We start from the raw sequence: 19,461 nt of genomic DNA on the forward strand, positions 1-19,461 counted from the left end.
GGAATTTCTTTTTGACTAAAATTATCATATTTTAAAATGTTTTTTGCTTTCTTCTCTCTAGCTGCCACAGGTCCAAGTTGCATCCCACATCAACGAATGACAAACTGTCACGTATAAAGTTGCAACCCACTTCGACCAATGAAAAGCTACCACGTGTTCGCTCCAAATTTATTATTTTTAATTGCAAAATTACCGTATGTGATTTCTAGTAAGTTTTATTTCACTTTTAGTCATTTTACCTTACTATAAATAGGTGCTTAGGTCTTCAAAAAAATATACCGTTTGTAATGCTCTATTAATCCAGGATTGTTTCACCGTGTGTTGAAAATAGTGCTCAACTTGTTAAGCGAGTCATTTAGACTGAAAAGTGTAATTAAAGTTAAATAAATGTTAAAATGCTAAAAAAAATGGTGAAAAGGTTTAAACTTTTTCATTGAAATTATAGAAAGTTTACATGGGATCCCAAACATTTAAACAAAATATAATTACAATCCGTGTTCTCAAAATATGTCTACTTAAGCGACAAAATTTAGACTTTTACCCTAAGTCCCTCGGATATCCTAACCCTGATGGCAGATTAGACTGAACATGTATGCACCACTCCAAAGCCCTCCAACTCATGGCTGGTCTACCTTCCATTTGCCCTTACATGCACCATAGTGCACCTGTGAGCCAAGGCTCAACAAGAAAACCCAACACGTCATAATAAATATCCAGTAAGACATAAATAATGTTAGCATGCTTCGCAGATTATAATCAAGCTAATTTCAACATATAAACAATTTACACGGTCTGTGCTGAGCAAGGCACATCACTAGGGTGCCAAGCTTACGGCCTATGTTGGGAGAGTGTGTACAACACTCCCATAGTGGCCTTGCCATCACAACCTACCTTCCGCATGATTATCTACGAATACAACCCATGTCGATCAATCACAGATAAATATAATGTAATCAAATGCAACAGAGTTACAACAAGGGTACATAACCCTAGCTAAATGTCCAAATATACGGTCATAACTGTTTTCATGTCATTATCGGGGTCAATGCCCTACTCTATGTGCATATGTCAGATTTCTTACTTCAGGTCCTGTGCGAGAATCATGATGACCTAGAGTGCGATCCTCTCTCGTGCCTCTTAGAAACCCCATTCACAACATACGTTAAACACTCATTAGGAACTGAATTCCAAATATGCTACGAAGTACCAAACCCTAGCTCTCGGGACCACAAATTCCATTAAACAGGGTAATAGAATCGTCCCCCTAGCCCCAAAGTTGGCCCCTAAATCAGATCCTAGGAATCCCGGACCTAACTCACAAAATCATAAAAATGCATTTTCGGGGCACTTGGCGTGGTCCCGCCCTTAGAAAGTTTGGGCTTTTTGGGGCACTAGCGCAGTCGCGCCAGACCCTCACGTGGTCGTGCTATTCAAAAATTAGGGGTTTCTGGGACATTAGTCTGGTGGCTCCAAACCCTAGCGCGGTCGCGCTAGGTCCCTGGAAACACCAATTGCAACCCAGAAATTTAAGGTTTTCCCCAAACAATACCCTCCACTTTCCAACACCTAAATCCGAACCCAAACTAGATTTTCACCAGGGTTTTAACACAATTTTTACCTCACATCAGCAATACAACCCACATACAATATCATGACACCACTAAACACACCATTACACATCAAAATCACCAATTGCAAATTTATGGCTCTAAACCCAAATTCTTGCCCCAAATCCGAGAATCAAAAAAATTCAACTCAAATTCTTAGTTTCCAGTCCAAATTCAAGCCCTAATTGAACTCTTAATCATGTTTCTATATCCATCTAACTCATTCAAACAACCTAAACACATAAATTTTGAGATTGAACACCAAAACCCCCCAAATCACCAGGAACACATAATGAATTTGAACACAAGAGAAAAGAAGCTCATACCTTGTTGAATTTTTGAAGATCTTTCCTTCCTTGAAGCCCAATTCTCTTCTAGAAATCCTAAACAAAAATCAAAAGACTTGGTCTAGCTTGAGGAACTTTTGGATAGTATTTAGTGTTTCAAGAAGACACCAAAACAAAGGGGAAGAAATCTAGAACGTGTAAGAGAGACCCATTATCCTTTACCCCTCTCTCATTAACAATATGGTCAAATGACCATTTTGCCATTTCCTCTCATTTACCCATTAAGCACATAAAAGGATATTTTGGTCTTTTAACTTAAAACATTAATTGCACTACTAATCTTCAATTTATCAACCGATATACATAAAACTTATTTATTCCACCAATTAATTTTATTTTACATTACTCTCAAAATATGAAAAATTCTCAAAATACCCCTAGGCTCAACCCGACCTGGGTATTTATACTTGTTGTGACTTTTCCGCTAAAGATGCTTGAACAGATCCACATAATAATGTGGTCTCAATGCACATAACACATGACATTTACAATTATATCTTCAACGAGTCAAAATTATGAAATTGCCAATTTTTAACTAAAGCGAGTCTTCAAACACATTTAATACACATATACATTCATACTGAATTATATAATAATATAATTTACATAAAAGCCCCTCGTGCCCTCCCAACACACTAATTAAGGAACCAAACCTTATTAGGAGTTTTGGGATGCTACACCCTTTCAAACTGAGAAATCAAGAGAAAATGCTATGTGCACTCAGAGACATTTTTACTTATTTTGTTATGGGTTTCTAAGTTCTCTTATTATTAAGATGGACGATGAAACCTAGTGTACTTAATAACGTATTTATATTTTGTATTGATTCTCAATAGTACAATATAGTGTTAATGATTTTTTCTTCTCTCAATAATTTCTTTCATCTTTAGTATCAAGTATATTTTATAGTTAGAATTATTAAAGCTTTGTTTTATGTTTTCCTAAAAATAATATTTTTATTATAAAACTACTAAGAATACTTAAATAGAAGTACAAAGAAAAGAAATAGAGATAGAGAGATGTAAAGAGAGAGTGAAATTTTGATGTCCTATTTCAATGGGAATGGACCCCTATTTATACATAGAGATATGCTTCAAGAAAATCAAGTATCTAATATAAATACAATAAAGGATTAATGATAATATTAAGTTTGGTTAACCTGGTGATTCTCCATTGTTTTCATATTTGACTAAGAACATTCTCCATTATTATGGACATCCACCAATATATAATATTTATAACACTTTCCTTGGATGTACATAAAAACTGCCTCATTAAAAACCTTGCCAACAAAACCCAGTAGGAAAAAAACTCAGTCAAGGAAAAAATAGTGCAGTGTGTATTTACTCCCCCTCATATTGACATTCATGGTGGTCTTTTAATCAACAAATTCCAATTATATGTACCATCTTCTCGAATGTTGACGTTGGTAATGACTTTATGAATAAGTATGCGAGATTATCACTTGATCGAATTTGTTGAACATTAATATCACCAATCTTTTGAAAACAATGTATGAAGAAGAATTTTGGCAAAATGTGTTTAGTTCTATATTCTTTAATGTAATTCCTTTTAGCTAAGCATTGCATGTACCATATCTTCATAGAGAATTGTTGGTACTTATTTATTGGGTGATAATCCACATGTTTCTCGAATATGTTGTGTCGTTGATCTCAGTCTCACATTCTTCACCTGCCTCATGAATTTCAAGTATTTCAACATGATTTAATGTTGTCTCGTTAAAAACATTGTCAAGAAAACTCAGTGGGACAAAACCTAAACTAAGGGAAAAAGAGTGCAACCCATTATATCTCCCCATCATTACAAATATCCATGGTAACTTTGGTGATCACATATCTCATATGATTTTAATTGTAATTATAATTCACCACTTTTAAATATCACCATAAATTATCCATGACCACATATTTACTATAACTCTTCTAGATCATGTGTGCGGAATGAGACATTAATATTTGTCCAACATATTAGATCATTCATGTATATATAACATTGTTCATTATCATGTCATATAAACAATGTTATAAATATGCATCATATTTATGGATATTCATTATTTATTACTGTTGTTCAACCAAAAATTTAAAATTTAAATATAAACGTATGAATAAATATCTTCGATAATATCAATTATTATTTGCAATACAAATGGTACTTCGGGATTATATATTTGTTGCATTTTTGTTACATGTTCTTTAATTTCTATATCAAGTGATCATATGTACTATGATACTTTATGCATTTGTAGTACTTCACGACTTCTCTAGTCACAATTTAATTTATGACCAAACAATCTACAAGGTAAAATAAGAGTTTGCTCTTCAATATTTTATAAAATAATCACAAGCTCTATATGAGCCTTTTACAACATATAAATTACAATTCATATTGCATAAACAATCTTACTTGTAATTTCAAATAATTATTCACCTACATGTCTTTAATCCATACAAAGATCTTTTTTATATTATGCGTGCGACTTTAAATTTATATCTCTTAATACATGTTAAATTCTTCTGGAATTTCTTTTTAGATAAAACATTTTCAAATTCTCATATTACTAGGAGCTCCAAATAAATAACTTTTGTTGAATCGTTTATATGACGCATATCAATTCCTTTCAAAGCATATATTTCAGGCTATAATCAGAATTTGATTATATTTTCTCACAATAATATGCATATGCCTTATTTTAACCAATCTCATATCTATGCCAATTTTGTACAAAAAATCATTTTGTGTACAAATATAGAAGTTTCTCATTTAAATTACCTTTTCTTGTACAAGTATTTATTTGTACACCCTACAGGTTTTACTTCACTTTATGTGAGTACATTTTATACTGCATGGATTATGTCATATGATTTTGGCAAAAATTATATGCACGTCGATAGTTCTTGACAAATTTAATATCATGATCCTTGCTATCTTTTTTAATTTTATTGCATATGCAAACATTTAATATTGTCAATAGTAATTCATAATATGATAATTTCCTCCCATATTGACATAATTTATAGAGATCTCTTTATTTTCAACATACTTGTGTCAAACATGTATATTATTTATAGGTACCTACATAACCACTTCAAGGGCTTCAATTATAATCAAATTTGTTATGTATTAACTTCTTTAGGAAGTCTCTTTTGGAGCACCATTTTTATTTAATGTTCAAATTATCAATACTTTATAATATTAAAGTATCTTCATGAGTACCTCTTGCTGACAACATCTCCAGGATGAACCAAATAAATATTTGTTTTCATAATTTCTACTTTGTTCACTTACGCTTCAAGTGTTATTATACTCATTCTGACTCAATTTAAATAATATTGATTTGCAGTTGGCATACATTTATTTATGATTTTATAATTTTGAACTTTTGATTATTGGAGATCATGTGATTAACAAAGCTTTACTTGATTTAGGAGCTAGTGTGAATTTGTTGCCTTACTTTGTTTTTAAGCAACTTGGTCTAGAAGAACTGAAACCAACATCCATGACTCTTCAGTTAGTTGATCGTTCTATGAAATTTTTTAGAGGTATTATAGAAGATGTGTTTATAAAGGTAGATAAATTTTATTTTTCCGTTGATTACATTGTTCTTGATACTTATACTATTCAAAACGTGAATGTTCAAATCCCTATCATTTTTAGTAGACCATTTTTAACCACATCTAATGCAATCATTAATTGTCGTAATGGTGTACTTAAATTATCATTTGGAAATATGACTATTGAATTGAATGTTTTTAATGTTGCTAATAAATCTATTGAATGTGATGAATTCTTTGAGTCTGAAACACACGATTTCTTTTTGAACAAAGATAATTCTTTTGAAAATTGTGTTAATAATTTTGTCATGAATTTGGATATTGATAGTTCTGTTGATAGTGTAAATTCTTCGTTAGAGTCAACACCTTTAATGGACACAAAAAAATAGAATGGAAAAATTGAATCAGTTGAACCTTTTCTTCCATTAGCATTTGTGCATTCACTTTCTGACCCACCGAATTTAGATCTTAAGGTTTTACTTGAAGATTTGAAATATATTTTCTTAGGAGAATCAGAAACTGTTGATGCTCATAATCTCATCAAAGGGAAATGCAAGGTAGCCACCAAGTCGCCTCCCGTGAGGCCATCAAGTGGCGAGGCCCCCCCTGATCCGCGAGACCGCCCCGTCTCGCGAGAATGCTCTTCCGCGAGGCCCCCAAGTCGCCTCCCGCGAGGCCACCGAGTGGCGAGCCCCCCCCGATCCGCGAGACCACCCCGTCTCGCGAGTGCCTTGTTCCGCGAGGCCATCTTAGGGGGCGAGGTACCTTATTTAGCGAGGCCACCCTAGGGGCGAGGTGCCTTGTTCCGCGAGGCCATCCTAGAGGGCGAGGCGCCTTATGTAGCGAGGCCACCCTAGGGGTGAGGTGCCTTGTTCCGCGAGGCCATCCTAGAGGGCGAGGCGCCTTATGTAGCGAGGCCATCGTAGAGGGCGAGGCGCCTTATGTAGCGAGGCCATCCTAGAGGGCGAGGCGCCTTATGTAGCGAGGCCACCCTAGGGGCGAGGTGCCTTTTTCCGCGAGGCCATCCTAGAGGGCGAGGCGCCTTATGTAGCGAGGCCATCGTAGAGGGCGAGGCGCCTTATGTAGCGAGGCCATCCTAGAGGGCGAGGTGCCTTGTGTAGCGAGGCCACCCTAGGGGCAAGATACCCTTGTTCCACGAGGCCAACATAGGGCGGGGCGCCCTATTCAGCGAGGCCCTTGGGCCACTCCTACCATGCCCATGCGCAGGGCCGAGGGATGCCACGGGGCCGTCTACGGCGCCCCATGCGCGAGGCCGCGCAAGGTCCCGCGCGCGCACGCCCCGGGAGGTCCATCAGCCCATAATCTTCTCAGGAGGCCGACGCCCCATGACTTAACGTGTATGGGCCCAAGACCCCTATTCAACGCCACGGCCAATACGGACACCGAAGATCCCCTTTTTCACATTTCCAAGTCCCTATGCTTAGTGTGAGTCAAAGGAGACATGTTTGTACGACCAGGTACCAGGTACGGATGCCGGTACCAGTGAGGATCGTGGTCCGTACGTCTACGGCCATAGGTCAGAGCCGACACCACTACCTCCTGCGCCAACACGCCTGCTACCACGCCTCAGGAAGGGGTACAGACAGGTAGTGGAGACATCCTCCTGACACCTGCTCCTGTACGGGATGTACAGCCACAACCTCTGAAGCCACTTCCCTGGTACAGTACGTCTGTACCTCTTGGTCCCCTGGACCACTATGTACCTAAGGCCGTTAGAGCCTACTATAAATAAAATTCGAAGGCCACCTGAGAGGGGGTTGGAAAATTTTACTGTAACAGAGACATTAGCGTGAATGAGATACTGAATTCTCCATTGTTGTTACTCCATTATTCTTGAGTCATCGTTCAAGTTTTCATAGCTTTCGAATTAGCAATTTCAATTCGATAATTTTTCCAACTTAACTTCGTTGACGAGTTCTCACCGTCAACAGTTTGGCGCCGTCTGTGGGAACGTTAGTTTTAAGCTACTGTTCCACCATTATTCCCGACAAGAAGAAGATGCCCAGACGCTCGAAGCGACTAAGGGAGACGCAGGAGGTCGAAGTTCACTTAAACGGAGTCCAGCTGAAGGCCTCCATGAAGGACGCTCCTCCACCCAGGGACGTGGAGCCCCCGAAAGACCCTGAGGTTCAAGGAGGAGACAGGGTGGCCTCGTCACCGGCTGCTCCACCTGGGGGGAGTCCTCCCAGAGCACCACCGGTGCACGCTGATGAGTTCCCTCCTCCGAAACCACCGCGGGCACCGAACTCCGGCCGGCAAGACCCGGGCCCTTCTACTCATAGGCCAGACAAACACCCCCGGGTCCACTCCGTGAGCTCGAGTTCAAAGTCCCGATTTTACGAAGAGGAGATACGTGAGCTCCACCGTAAAAACCAAAGGTTAGAAACTACCTTGGAGAACATGCAAGAGGTCCTTAACGGCCTACTGCAGGGTAAATCCAGCATAACCTTGCCCAAGAGAAAGGAGAAGGGCAAGGGTGGGGTGGAGACCACTGTGCCAGTAGATGATGGAAGAACCCGACACTCGACTAGCAACACCCCCCGCACGAAGCAACGTGATCACCCCGAACCACCTAAGCAGGCCCAAAAGCCAACGCCGAGAACCACGGCTGCCCCTCGACGCGAGGATGAGGTCACCTCCAAAAGAACGCCCCCAGACTTGCGGGAGGAGATCAATAGGAAAAGGGCAGGCAAAGGGACCACACCCCCTGAGGCGCCTCGAGAAGGCAAGGGAAAGGCGGGTCTTAGCCCGTCCACTCTAAGAGACTCCCTCAGCAAAAGGAGGCAAGACTTAGACACAGAGATGCGGAGTTTGCGGAGCAAGATTGTCACCGCGTCGGGTGGCCAGGCCTTTGAGGAAGAATTCGACCACGAGTCACCCTTCGTGCGAGAAATTCAGGCGATCCGGCTCCCTGCCAATTTTAAGGAGCCCAACATGACCCCTTACGAAGGGAGCACGGATCCAAAGTACCACCTGGATGCGTTTAACGATCTCATGAAATTGAGGGGGATTGGAAGTGGTGCCAGGTGCCATTGCTTCGCTGTTACTCTGAAAGGACCCGCCTACAAATGGTTCAAAAGGCTAAGGCCGGGGTCCATCAGGTCCTGGCAGCAGTTCTCTGATGAGTTCCTCCAGCAGCACCATGCCGTGCGGGACTACACGATGCCAGGCACCAGCTTAGCCAACGTGAAGCAAGGGGAAAAGGAGAGCCTAAAAAGCTACATTCACCGGTTCAATATGGAGGCCGCGAAAGTGGGGAGCCTGACGCGCCGGGAGTTAAAAATGGCCATTACTGCTGGGGTACTCCCAGGGAGCAAGTTGTGGGACAACATGCTGAAGAGGGAAGTCACCGACTTGGACGACTTCTATGAAAGAGCACAGAAGTACATCCGTGTGGAGGATGGCCATGCAAACCTGAAGGCCGGAAAGGAGGAGTCCCATGCAAAGCCCCCAATTAACGACGGGTCGAATATAGCTAAGAAGAAGAGGACGTATGAGGGGTCGAGAGATGACCAGCAGAGAAAAACCAAACGAGGGGGTGATCATAGGCCAGCGACCTATACTTACTATACGAACCTCACTGACACCAGGGAGCATATTTACGTCACCAACGAAGATCGAGTGCCCTTCAAGAAGCCCCCACCAATGAGAAAGGATCGGTCCAAGAGGGACCCCAGTAAATACTGCCAATACCACAAAGACATTGGACACACCACGGCAGAGTGCATCCACTTGAAAGAGGAAATTGAGGAGCTCATCCGCCGGGGGCACTTAGGCCGTTATGTCAAGAAAGAGAGGCAAAGGCCAGAAAACGAGCCCAGGGCATCCCAGGCACAGGAGCGAGCCCCAGAAATACAAGGGGAGGTCCGCACCATTTTTGGAGGCCCAGGATTTGGAGGAGATTCTCGGAAGGGACGAGATAAATATGCAAGGGAGGCTCGACGAAGTCCGCCCCCCTGTGTCATGAGTTTAGAACAGCGACCCCCGAAGAGCTTCAAGGGGGAAAACGACTCAATAACGTTCACTGAGGAAGATGCACGGGGGGTACACTTCCCCCACAATGATCCGCTGGTGCTGACAGTTCAGTTGGCAAATATGCGTGTGCATCGAGTCCTGGTGGACAACGGGAGCTCAGTGGACATCCTATATCGCCCAGCTTTGGAAAAAATGGGACTGGGCATTCGTCATCTAAAGCCTTGCCAGTCGTCACTATACGGATTCACAGGGGATTCAGTGCAACCCCTTGGAATGATTGAGTTGACACTTACCATGGGGGAGCAGCCCCGCCAAACCACAATTATGTCTAACTTTGTTGTGGTAGATTGTGCATCAGCTTTCAACGCGGTATTAGGGAGGCCATCCCTGAGAGAATTGAAAGCCATAACTTCAATATATCACTTAGTTGTCAAGTTCCCGACCCCAGGAGGGATCGCGAGTATGAAAGGAGAACAGAAGGAAGCAAGGGAGTGTTACAACACCTCACTCCGCACGCCTGCAAAGCCACGCGAGCCGATGGCCATGGTGGTGCACGAGGCGATAAGCATGCCCACAGGGGGTCCGCAGGAGCTTGACCCTCGGGTCGTGGATGAGGCAAGAGCAGAACCGGAAGAAGAAGTAGAGGAGGCTACGGTGACGGAGGAGCCTTTAAGGAAATTGAAGATAGGGAAAAGCCTACAAGGTGACGTGAAGGAAGAATTGATAAGATTTTTGAAGGATAATCTGGACGTGTTCGCATGGAGTCATGAGGACATGGTGGGCATAGACCCCAGCGTAATGTGCCACCACCTGAACATCTCCCCAGGAGCAAGGCCCGTCAGGCAGAAGAGGCGGGCGCTCGATCCAACAAGGTACGCAGCGTTAAAGGAAGAGGTTGACAAATTGAAGGCCAACGGGTTCATCCGTGAGTCTTTCTATCCTGTGTGGGTATCAAACCCAGTACTCGTGCCGAAGCCAAACGGGAAGTGGAGGACTTGCGTCGATTTCACGAATTTGAATAAAGCTTGTCCTAAGGACAGCTTCCCACTCCCCAGGATAGATCAGTTAGTAGACGCAACAGCGGGGCATGAGTTACTAAGTTTTATGGACGCCTACTCGGGATACAACCAAATCCCAATGAACCCTGCAGATGAGGAACACACGTCATTCATTACAGACAAAGGGCTCTACTGTTATAAGGTGATGCCCTTCGGGCTCAAAAACGCGGGAGCCACCTATCAAAGGCTGGTGAATACAATGTTCGCAAATCAGATAGGGAGGAATATGGAAGTGTATGTGGATGACATGCTGGTGAAGACCAAAGTAGCTGCAGAACTCAACAAAGACCTTGGTGAGATGTTTGACACGCTCAGGAAATATCGGATGAAACTGAACCCAGCCAAATGCACCTTCGGGGTATCCTCGGGAAAATTCTTGGGCTTCATGGTCAACTCCAGAGGAATCGAGGCCAACCCCGACAAGATAAAGGCGCTCATAGAAATGAGCCCGCCGAAGAATAAGAAGGAGGTACAATGCCTAACAGGAAGGGTGGCGGCCCTTAACAGGTTCATCTCAAGGTCCACCGACAAGTGCCTCCCATTCTTTGACATCCTCAAAGGGAGCAAAAAGTTCGCTTGGGATGAAAGATGTGGGGAAGCCTTTGTCAGGTTGAAAGAGCACCTGGGGAAGCCGCCCCTGTTAGCAAAGCCAGAGAAGGGCGAGAAGCTGTACCTATACTTGGCAGTGTCGGAGCATGCCATCAGCGCAGCCTTAGTTAAGGGAGAGAAGAAACAACAACAGCCCGTATACTATATCAGCAAGCGTCTGGTGGACGCAGAGAGCCGGTATCCAGAGATCGAAAAACTGGCCTATGCGCTAGTAGTGGCGTCGAGGAAGTTGAAGCCTTACTTCCATGCGCATACGATTGATGTCTTAACGGATAGTCCTTTGAGACAAGTCTTACATAAGCCAGAGACCTCAGGGAGGCTAATGAAATGGTCGATTGAGCTAAGTCAGTTTGATATTGTCTACACCCCAAGGGCCTCCATCAATGGGCAGGTGCTGGCAGATTTCATAGTAGAATTCACCCATCAGCCGAATGAAGGACAGAGTGAAGGAGGGGCGCAGCCTGTTGTGGAGGATGAACGGGGAAATGTAGAGAAGTGGAGTTTGCATGTTGATGGGGCGTCAAATGAAGGAGGATCAGGAGCGGGCATCATGATGACTGGGCCCGAGGGACACAGAATGTACTGCGCAATCCGGTTTGGGTTCGAGGCCTCCAATAATGAGGCGGAGTACGAGGCGCTCTTAGCTGGCCTGCGCCTAGCCCAGGAATTGAAAGTAACGCGCCTCCATATTTTCAGTGACTCACAATTGGTGGTATGCCAAATAAAGGGGGAGTACCAGGCAAGGGGGCCCAAGATGGCAGCATATTTAGAGAAGGTGAAGGGCTACTTGGGGCGAATGGTGGCATATACTATAGAACAAATCCCCAGAGAGAAGAACACCCATGCCGATGCACTTGCAAAGCTGGCATCCACCAAGGATGGTGACGTCTTGGAATCAATACCCGTGGAGTACTTGCCAAAGCCCAGCATCGGAGGCGTAGATGTGCACATGATCAGCGTCCCAAAGAAATCATGGACCGAGCCAATCAAGAAGTACCTGGAGGAAGGAGTCTTGCCTGCGGATAAAAACGAATCTCGGAGGTTGGTGTACAAGGCCGCGAGGTACGCCTTGGTAGATGGGGTCCTTTACAAAAGAGGATTCTCCATGCCTCTCCTGCGGTGTGTAGAAGGAGAGGAGGCGTTGAAGGTGTTACAAGAGATCCATGAGGGAGAGTGCGGCAACCACGAAAGTGGACCCTCCACGGCTAGGAAGGCCGTAAGACAAGGATACTACTGGCCTTCCATGGAGAAAGACGCGCAGGACTTTGCCACGAAATGTGACAAGTGCCAGAGGCACTCTAATTACTCTCGAAGACCCCCGAGCGAACTGACCAGCATGCCCAGCCCCTGGCCCTTCGCCATCTGGGGGATAGACCTGATCGGCGCTCTGCCTACAGGTAGAGGTGGAGCAAAGTACGCGGTGGTGGCAGTAGATTATTTCACCAAATGGGTAGAAGCGGAACCCCTTGTGAAAATAACCGCTAGGCACATCACCTCTTTCGTCAACAAATTCATTGTGTGCCGGTATGGGGTACCCTACAAAATTATTTCCGACAATGGTACCCAATTTGAAGGAGGAGCCTTCGATGAATATTGTAAGAAAAGAGGTATAAGGAGGAGCTTCTCCGCAGTGGTACACCCCCAGGCCAATGGGCAAGTGGAGGCCATCAACAGGGTCCTAAAGAAGAACCTAAAGACAAAGCTAGAGAAGATGAAAGGAGCCTGGGCAGATGAGCTACCAAATGTGCTGTGGGCTTACAGAACCACCCCACGCACGACGACTGGGGAGTCCCCATTCTCCTTGGCCTATGGATGCGAGGCTGTGCTCCCAGTCGAAATGAGAGTCATATCCCACAGGGTGCAGGCGTATGAAGACGAAGCCAACCACACAGCCCTGACCGAAAGCTTAGACCTCCTGGAGGAAAAGAGAGAAAAAGCCCAGATGAGGGTGGCAGTATACCAGCAACGCGCCGCAAGGTACTACAATTCGAGGGTCCGAGAGAGAACTTTCAGAGTCGGCGACCTAGTGCTGAGGAAGGTGCTCCCAAACACACGAGACCCGAGTGCAGGAGTGCTGGGGGCAAATTGGGAGGGACCCTACCAAGTCGCTCAGTGCATCCCCCCAAACACTTACAAGCTGGCGCGCATGGACGACACCATCGTGCCCCGGGCATGGAACGCGGAACACCTGAGGAAGTACTACCAGTAAGACGCCGGTGCCCACGGATAAAAGCACAAGTGTGGCACGCTGCCTTGATATGGTAGGAAGAAATCAAAGAGGTTACCTAGATAACCTCCTAAGTAGGCGTGAGCCATTTTATTTCGTTTTATGTGAAAATCACCTATGTACCGTTGCAACTACATGTATGAAACCATTATGTTACGAATATAATGAATGAAACCGCGTATTATAAGTAAGACTGTTAGCCTCTTCGTGTGTTATTTTTTCTTCAATACCAGGGCATCAGCCAAAGTGTCCGCCGAAATAAATTTCACCAAACACTTGGGGGGCAGGACAAGGGGCGATAACGCAGCTAGCAAGGGAGACCTGAAAAGGACCCTCTAACGGAGGGTCTTGAAAAGGACCCCTCGCCCTCCTAAAAAAGAGGCTCCTAAAAAAGACCCTCTGATAAGGGATCTTGAAAAGGGCCCTCGATTAGGAGTAGCCCAAAAGCGACCCCCTATGCATCAGGAGGACCCGAGAAGGACCGTAGCCCTAAAAAGGACCGTTCAATGGGAGTTCCTAGAAGGACCCCTTATATCGGGGCCCTAGACGAAGTTCCTAAACATAGAAAGTAGTAAAAAGACCTTGCAAGGCCTCCCCTGAGTTTACAAGGATTAGCTACCCTCGTGAACATCAAGGAGGCCAAAAGGCCTTACGAAAGAAAAATATATATATAGTGACAACACTAATAAGTCTGGAGCGGCCACCAAGCCGCCCAGCCAAAAAGGGTCCCAAAAAAGACCCTTGCCGAAATAGTACTATGCAAAAGGACGAGAGGGACGCCTCTCGCAAAGAAATAATAAGCGCGCGCAAGAAAAACCCAAAAGGATAGCTAAGATCCAAGGGGTCAAAATATCCTTACAAAAACCGCCAAGGGGCACCAAAAGAGGTCCCAGTGAACCCTCTCACATGGGATCCAAAGGACCTCCAGCCTGACAAATAAAAGAAGGGAACCAACCAAACCGCGTCATACAGGCATAAAAGGGCCTCAAGTGCAGTAGAACAAGAAATAAACAACAACATCACATGTATTCATACATAAAAAAGAAAGGAGTTCTCAAGACAATACAAGGGTTACTAACAGAAAAGTAGCACTAGTAATGACGTTACAAAAAAAAAAAAGGAGCGAAACTAGTTCAAGGCCTCCTGTAGTGGGCACTCCACCAGGCCGCTCGGGCAACAGCTTGCTCGCCAAAAGAGGAGAAGTCGAAGTTGGGATCCTGCTTCCACACATTGTAAAGAGCCCGGTCTATAGACTTGCGCTCGATTACAGCCTTCTCCGCCTCCAAGGAAGCGACTTTCTCCTGAGCCGACTGTAGTTCAGTCCTAAGGGCCTCAACTTCAGTCCCCTGTCGAACAACCATCTCATGCGACCCGGATGCAGCGATCTTGGCCTCCTTGAGCTCGCGCTCCAAACATTTAGCCTTGCCCTTCAGCACCTTGATCTTAGCTTTCAGCTGCTCATTCTTCAAGTCCGACTTGGTGTACTTAGTCCGGGCTTTTGACAATTGGACCTTGGTTGCGCTAAGCTCATTTTCGAGCTCCTGGACCTGGACTATGAGGCCGTCCCTCTCAGTGGTAGATGCGGAAAGGATGCCAGTTGAGTCAGCATGTCGAAGAGACACGATATAGACCTGCACAAGAAAACCAATGGCATCAGCAATAAGTAACAAAAAGAAGAACACAGGTGCATCTATGCATAATACTAATCAACGCAAAGTGAAAAGCCTCACCCAGGCCGCAGCACGCCTTAGCATCTCCCCGAGGTCTGATTGAGTCACGTTCCCTAGGCCCCTCCAGTCGGAGACAGGGAGACTCTCAGCTATTGGAACGAAACGCTGCCCATAAACTGAGGCCATCCTGGTCACCCAAGCCTCTGCCCCCACGCTAGGAGCATCTGGTTGGACTGGGACAGACGACCCACTCGCCGAGGCAGGAGGAGGCGCAGCAGAAGAGAAAAATTGAGACTCTGGTGCATCGGCAGGGGGCTCCGCGAGCCCGACGAAATCAGCAGCCGGTATGCCGAGATCATGATGAATTGGAGGGAAGGCATCGCCACCACCGCAACCAGGAGAGGCGTAGCATCCTGCCGCGGCCTGCGGACCTAGAGGGTGAAAGGCCGTGTCCTGGTCATGGGAGTCATGAGGAGGATGTCCCCTGGGGGACAGGGGGGCATCCTCCATCTCCACCTCAGCCTCATCTTCATGCAGTGATGGCCCAGCCGGCGTAGCCACAACCTTCTTAGACCCGGTGATTGACCATAGGAACTTGGGGTTAGAGACCGGAGACAATTGGTGGCGATTGAGATTCGTCATGGTAAATAGGACTGCTGCTTTCTTCAGGGCGGGGTCTGCTGCAATGAGTCTGTTTATCGCCTCCGCCTCCGACCCGATGACCGAGGGATCAGCAAATTGCCCTGCAAGAACCGCACCAATATCAGTACAAGCGAGAGTGCAAAATGGTGAGTTCTAATAAGAAAAAGAAAAAGACTGGATACTTACTAGGTTCAGCGCGAAAGCCTTCACGAACTGAAAGAGGCCCCTGTACCCAGAAAAAATCCTGTTTCCAGGACCCTGGGTTAGACACTGAGCCATCTATCAAGGGTAGCTCACTATTGGCCTTCTGCAAGTAATAGAAGCCCTTGGAATTGTGCACCCCAATAAGGTTGTACAAGGAATGCACCTCTTGCGCCGTCGGGGCGCGTTGCTCATTATTCTTGAACCAAAGAAAGAGGCAACTTAAAGTCAACCAACTGTTGGGTGACAGTTGGAGAGGGGCCAAATCGAAATAGTTGAGAACCGCCACAAAGAACGGGTGTAGAGGAACGGTGCCACCCGCCTTCATAATCTGCTCACTCAAAGCCACAAAGCCCTTCTCAGGGCGGTCGGCCCGGCAGGTCTCCTGAGGAACATGCAAGGCGTATTCTGGAGGAGTTCGGTAGCGCTTCACGATGGTCTTCAGTTTGTTCGAAGACATATTGGACACTAGGCTGGACGCCAGTAGGGGGGCGTCGTCTTCTTCCTGGACGGACACCTGTCTGCGTACCTTCGACATATCTGCAAAATCAAAAGAAACATGTGAGGAAGAGGCAGAGCACTTAACCCTCCATTTTCTCTTCCTAGCAAGGGTTTTCCATCGAGGGAGCGATGGCGGAAGCGCTAAGCCAGGATCAACGGAGACTAGGGGCTGAGGAGAGGAGTTGATAGCCCCGTGATCGTCATCAGGCGAAGAGGGAGTGGGAGGTTCTGGCGGAATGTGTCCCTCCATAAACTCTAACTCCCACCGCAATTCAAAAAGAGCCGTCCTAAGACGCGCTATATGGTCGCTAAGGCCCGGGGGTGAAGGTCCTCCGTCTCCCCTCGACACCGAGTCAATTTCGCTCTCTACCACCCAAATTTTATGCCTAAGATTAGCCATGCACTCAAGGTGGCGAATGCGGGCTTGCCTCAAAGACTCATAGTCCTGGTAAGGGCTGCCCTCAGGGGACTCAGGATCTGAAGACAGGTCGATAAACTCAGCCCTCGAGGGTATGTCGGACGGGCCCTCACTGGCCATGAAACCGCGTCCCGACAGCAAAAAGGAGGTCACGTTTAAACAAGGGGGATACTACAAAACACAAAGGAACAGGCTTAATACCCCCAGGTGCAAACGCCCTAAATGGACTACTACAAGGTATATGTGTAACAAGAAAGAGGAGGGGCGCGCGTATGGTCAAAACGAGCTCGGGCTAACGTACCCCATCCCAAGTATTGTTGGTGTGAATCCGATAAAATAAGTAAATAAATGGGAGAAGGAAAGAAAATATACCTCAAGCAATTGAAAGAACGAAGTCGGAGTCCAAGTAAGGTTGGAAGGCGAAAAGCACCAGAGCGTTGAAAACGCGCGTCTGCAAGAATTAATCAGAAGTGTGTGTTAGTCCAAAAATATACACACCAAGGAACTAGCTAAAAAAAAAAAAAAAAAAATGATGTCAATGAAAAAATGGAAAAGTGATGAAATAATAGAGAAAGTGTGGTTGTGGGGGATTGAACCCTTTACCTCTTGAAAGGAGCAAGGGTCTAACCACCACTAAGCCAAGGAGGTAAGGTGTAAATATTAAGCCATGCATGAATGCCTATTTATAGGAACCAAGATGAATAGTCTACAAGAGCACCTTAAGGCCCTCTCCTAGACTAGGGGGGCAAGTGTTGATGCTCATAATCTCATCAAAGGGAAATGCAAGGTAGCCACCAAGTCGCCTCCCGTGAGGCCATCAAGTGGCGAGGCCCCCCCTGATCCGCGAGACCGCCCCGTCTCGCGAGAATGCTCTTCCGCGAGGCCCCCAAGTCGCCTCCCGCGAGGCCACCGAGTGGCGAGCCCCCCCCGATCCGCGAGACCACCCCGTCTCGCGAGTGCCTTGTTCCGCGAGGCCATCTTAGGGGGCGAGGTACCTTATTTAGCGAGGCCACCCTAGGGGCGAGGTGCCTTGTTCCGCGAGGCCATCCTAGAGGGCGAGGCGCCTTATGTAGCGAGGCCACCCTAGGGGTGAGGTGCCTTGTTCCGCGAGGCCATCCTAGAGGGCGAGGCGCCTTATGTAGCGAGGCCATCGTAGAGGGCGAGGCGCCTTATGTAGCGAGGCCATCCTAGAGGGCGAGGCGCCTTATGTAGCGAGGCCACCCTAGGGGCGAGGTGCCTTTTTCCGCGAGGCCATCCTAGAGGGCGAGGCGCCTTATGTAGCGAGGCCATCGTAGAGGGCGAGGCGCCTTATGTAGCGAGGCCATCCTAGAGGGCGAGGTGCCTTGTGTAGCGAGGCCACCCTAGGGGCAAGATACCCTTGTTCCACGAGGCCAACATAGGGCGGGGCGCCCTATTCAGCGAGGCCCTTGGGCCACTCCTACCATGCCCATGCGCAGGGCCGAGGGATGCCACGGGGCCGTCTACGGCGCCCCATGCGCGAGGCCGCGCAAGGTCCCGCGCGCGCACGCCCCGGGAGGTCCATCAGCCCATAATCTTCTCAGGAGGCCGACGCCCCATGACTTAACGTGTATGGGCCCAAGACCCCTATTCAACGCCACGGCCAATACGGACACCGAAGATCCCCTTTTTCACATTTCCAAGTCCCTATGCTTAGTGTGAGTCAAAGGAGACATGTTTGTACGACCAGGTACCAGGTACGGATGCCGGTACCAGTGAGGATCGTGGTCCGTACGTCTACGGCCATAGGTCAGAGCCGACACCACTACCTCCTGCGCCAACACGCCTGCTACCACGCCTCAGGAAGGGGTACAGACAGGTAGTGGAGACATCCTCCTGACACCTGCTCCTGTACGGGATGTACAGCCACAACCTCTGAAGCCACTTCCCTGGTACAGTACGTCTGTACCTCTTGGTCCCCTGGACCACTATGTACCTAAGGCCGTTAGAGCCTACTATAAATAAAATTCGAAGGCCACCTGAGAGGGGGTTGGAAAATTTTACTGTAACAGAGACATTAGCGTGAATGAGATACTGAATTCTCCATTGTTGTTACTCCATTATTCTTGAGTCATCGTTCAAGTTTTCATAGCTTTCGAATTAGCAATTTCAATTCGATAATTTTTCCAACTTAACTTCGTTGACGAGTTCTCACCGTCAACAGAAACCTTTCCTCTTATCATAGCATATGCTTTAGACAAAGAATAGGAATAAAAATTGATAGATATTCTTAAGAATCGTAGAGAATGTAACATCCCGTATTTTAAACACCATTAGTAGCCGGTTGGAGCTGGTTAAGAATTTTGTGAAATATTATTTCGATATATAATATTATGTGAAATTAGTTATTTTTTTAATTTTATAGCTGTTGTGCTAATTTGACATAGGGTGTAGGCCTATGCAAAAAAAAATCGGTCATGGACCGAGGGACAAACCCTAATAACGAAAAAATCTCGGATTAGGTAAAATGAGGAATACTATGGCATAAAAATATTTGGCAACTAGGACTATATAGTCAAGCCACTAAATTTAAGAAAAATTGATTGAGGATTTAACTCCAATCTACCAGGCTTAAAATTGGAAATTCTTGCC

The sequence above is a fragment of the Humulus lupulus genome, chromosome 8 (genome assembly GCF_963169125.1).
Source record: "Humulus lupulus chromosome 8, drHumLupu1.1, whole genome shotgun sequence".
In the NCBI taxonomy this organism is placed as follows: domain Eukaryota; kingdom Viridiplantae; phylum Streptophyta; class Magnoliopsida; order Rosales; family Cannabaceae; genus Humulus; species Humulus lupulus.